This window comes from Ostrea edulis, chromosome 1 (assembly GCF_947568905.1).
Source record: "Ostrea edulis chromosome 1, xbOstEdul1.1, whole genome shotgun sequence".
Lineage (NCBI taxonomy): Eukaryota > Metazoa > Mollusca > Bivalvia > Ostreida > Ostreidae > Ostrea > Ostrea edulis.
Genome location: NC_079164.1, coordinates 99,725,505 through 99,729,259, shown reverse-complemented (window position 1 = coordinate 99,729,259; position 3,755 = coordinate 99,725,505). Strand labels below are relative to the sequence as shown.

General features: G+C 34.8%; 1 long non-coding RNA gene across 1 annotated transcript; it reads left to right on the top strand.

The window, feature by feature from the left end:
• The first annotated feature begins 23 nt into the window (after nt 1-23).
• On the top strand, nt 24-1,989 carry LOC130046918 (uncharacterized). Its single transcript, XR_008795984.1, has 2 exons — nt 24-358; nt 1,812-1,989. It is a non-coding gene; the product is annotated as an uncharacterized LOC130046918 (long non-coding RNA).
• Nucleotides 1,990-3,755: the final 1,766 nt, after the last annotated feature.

The window sequence follows — 3,755 nt, the reverse complement described above, 5'->3', positions numbered from 1 at the left end:
TTCATGTCAATCAGAGTTAAATGCTTGGTGCTGTTATTTATAGAATAAAATTATATTCATTTCTTTAATACGCTAGAATGAGATGCTTGTATTCTCCATTGATGAAAAACTTTTAACAAGGAGATAATCTCGTGTTTCTTGATAATGGTATGTATTGAAATAAAGTCACATATATATACATAGTGTAGTGGTATATAGGTAAAGTTCCAATCATTGGAGTGGGAGGCATAAACTCCGGGGAAGAGGCCTACAAAAAAATCCGGTCTGGTGCTAGCCTGGTTCAGCTTTACACAGCTCTTATTTATCAGGGACCACCAGTAGTCAAGAGGATCAAACGGGAGCTGCAAGAATTACTCAAGTAAGCAGCAATCATCAATAAGAATTACTCAAGTAAGCACGCAATCATCAATAAGAATTACTCAAGTAAGCATCCAATCATCAATAAGAATTACTCAAGTAAGCACGCAATCATCAATAAGAATTACTCAAGTAAGCACGCAATCATCAATAAGAATTACTCAAGTAAGCACACAATCATCAATAAGTACTGATAAAATTTATATAGCGCCTTATATAAAACAAATTACTCAAGTAAGCATGCAATCATCAATAAGTAATGATAAAATTTATATAGCCCTTATATAAAACAAATTACTCAAGTAAGCACGCAATCATCAATAAGTACTGATAAAATTTATATAGCCCTTATATAAAACAAATTACTCAAGTAAGCACGCAATCATCAATAAGTAATGATAAAATTTATATAGGCCTTATATAAAACAAATTACTCTATTAAAGGTGCTTTACATGGGTAAGAAGAGGAATAAAACACAAAGGAAATTAAATGACAGTATGACATAAGTAATGAAGTAACTAATGGCAACAGAGAAACGTTTCCCAATTTCCTTCCAACTGAATTTGATGCGGGGAAAACTTTATCTGTTTGGGGGGGGGGTGCAAAACTTTAAGGGTCTATGCAATGCAATCCAGTTTTTTTGGTAGAATAAACATCTATTCAAATCAAAACTTAATTGAAGATTTGACGAAGATATGAATTGAATTGAGGGAGATATTAGCGAAAATTTCCAAAATCACATGTTAACTAACATAATGGCCAGGTTCAAGTGCCAAATCGCTCTGAGGTCACAACGGATACCGAGTCATGGTGGAAGAAGGAAAAGAGTGTAGATCAGTAGTTGAATTTCGCCTTATTCATATTATTATAGGAATCATTCTCTTGGAAGAATGTATCGATGTGTAAACTCTGGACATTTTACTCACAAACCGAATAAAAGTGTGAAGCACTTTTATGTTAAGTTTGTAAGTCCAGTTTACAATTCGATAAATTCTTCAAAAAAATGTTTGATTCTTATAATTCCAATTCGTTCTCTGTATTATCAATCTAAAAAATTTAATTAGTTACCCCGCACTATGTTATTTGTATTCAGGTCCGTATGTATACACAGCGTTTTTGGATTGATGTGTAAATTCTCATTTAGATTTATTATTGTCCAATCAAAACAACTGTAATAAATAATATTGGAATTATTGTTATCTATATGAACAATGTAAGTTAACTCATAGCAATAAACATTTTTCAATATTCTTCTGTAAATTCTCATTTAGCTTTATTATTGTCCAATCAAAACAACTGTAATAAATAACCCATAGCAATAAACATTTTTCAATATACTTGATTCAGCAGAATGTATCTTTCGCCAAAGGCACTAAAAATGCAATACGTTTACAATACTTTTTTATTAATAGATATTATTGTTTACCTTAATCATCACATTTTTACATTTCAGACGGGATGGTTTTAATAATGTTTCGGAAGCGGTGGGAGTTGACGTCAAGTTATGATGAAACAGAAGACTAACTCCGAGTTTTTTATTTGTGTATTCATTGAAACTCTTAATTGTTAGTCACTGTGGGGAAACAGGAAGTACCCGAAAATCCAAAAAATAAATTATGGGGAAGCAGGAAGTATCTGATTATAGAGTTTACCGTTTCTGGTGCAAAGTTGTTAGAGGCGGTAAAGTGCTTCAAAGTGGTGAGACTGATCGGCCAGCTCAGTGGTAGAGCGTTCGCTTCAACATTGAGAGGTCGCGAGTTCGAGCACCGCACCATGGCCATGGTAGTGAGTGCTCCTAGTTCGCTAAACGTTCGGTATTTAGAAGTGAGAATCACTAGTCTTTTCGAAAATACTTTGAAAACACGGGGGTCTTGTGTCACTGCAGGCGTTGGCGCGTGAAAGCAGTGACCCTGGGAGCTACGCATTGGTACTCCACTTACAACTGATGACGTCTCATTATGAATGAAAAATTCTCAAAGGGATGTAAAACAAAACCAAACATCAGAATAGTGAAAAATATAGTTAACTGAGATAGTGTGCATTTGAAGAGAACTTACAGTAAGTTGTGCTTAGTTAATCGGGAAAACACTAAATGAATAAAATTTCCAGAGAAATTTGCTGCGCGACAGAATTGAGTCGCGTCGCGCGAGTTTTGTACAGGTCTATCAGAAAATGACGTCGTTGGGGTGCATGTCGGTAATTGTGGCGTCACTGTCTTGTAGGGCGGTGAAAACGAAAAGTCTGGAAAGACTTTGGAATGATATCAATCTTTCTATAAACAATATAATCTAAAGTTCGAATTTCCCAGCACTTATCATATCCAAATTCGCCCCATACCTGACTTGGACTTCAGAATTGCTCAAATGACAAATTGGGGAAGAAGTATTTTTAAGTCAGATATGACACAAAGCGTGATATACATATACTTGATAAGTACTAGTAAACCTCGGGATCTTTGTGTTCTCAGGCTGAACGGAGTAGCCCTATCTCATCCAACCTGTACAAATGAAAGGGCAGAGACAAAGTTCTGTATCGGTTACTCTTTTATTAAAGAAACATTCTATTATTATCATTATTGATTACAATCAATATTACACAATACACAATAATAGTTACAAACATTGTTATAAAAGTTAACACAAAAATTAAATAAGCCATCAGAAAAATTATTTCGGATATGCGCAAGTATACTCAATATCTTACCTGTATGAATGAAAGGGCAGATACAAAGTTCTATATCGGCTACTGAAGAACTTTGTCTCTGTTCCTGGCATTTATACCCCCGTACATCCTCTAACATTCCTTACCATATTTGTTATATCTTAAAAATCAGCACTATTGACATTGGCTTTTATTTAAAACTCAAAGCCAACACAATTCTTTCCTTGGAAAATCTGTAATTTAGCGTTGCATATTCAACTTCACATCTAAATTTTGCATAATTTTTTTATCTTGCAAATGACCTTTGGTCACTGATTTCTTGCACTCCGATAGGTTACATGTTTCCTGTGACAAAATCGATTTCGCCCTCATGATCTTGTAAACATACATCCCTGTCACCGCACCTCACGGTGAAAAGTTTATACATTTTTGTTTCGCCTCTTTCTGCTATTTTTGCCTCACATTATTTTGCCAATGTCCATTCATGCATTTTCCTTTTCCCGAATTTCAAAATTCTCTTATCTGTTTACAGCATTGCGATTTTCGTCATGATAGTATTATACATCTAAAACCCCGTTCACATGCCCCGATTTACTCACGGGATGCACATTCTGCATATATGCAAAATCTGCACCCGGGTGTAAATTTGAGCATGTGAACGCAATTGCATATATGCAAAAGTAAATATACCTATGTGCAAATATACACCCGGTGTAAATCTGCACCAGGTTACTCA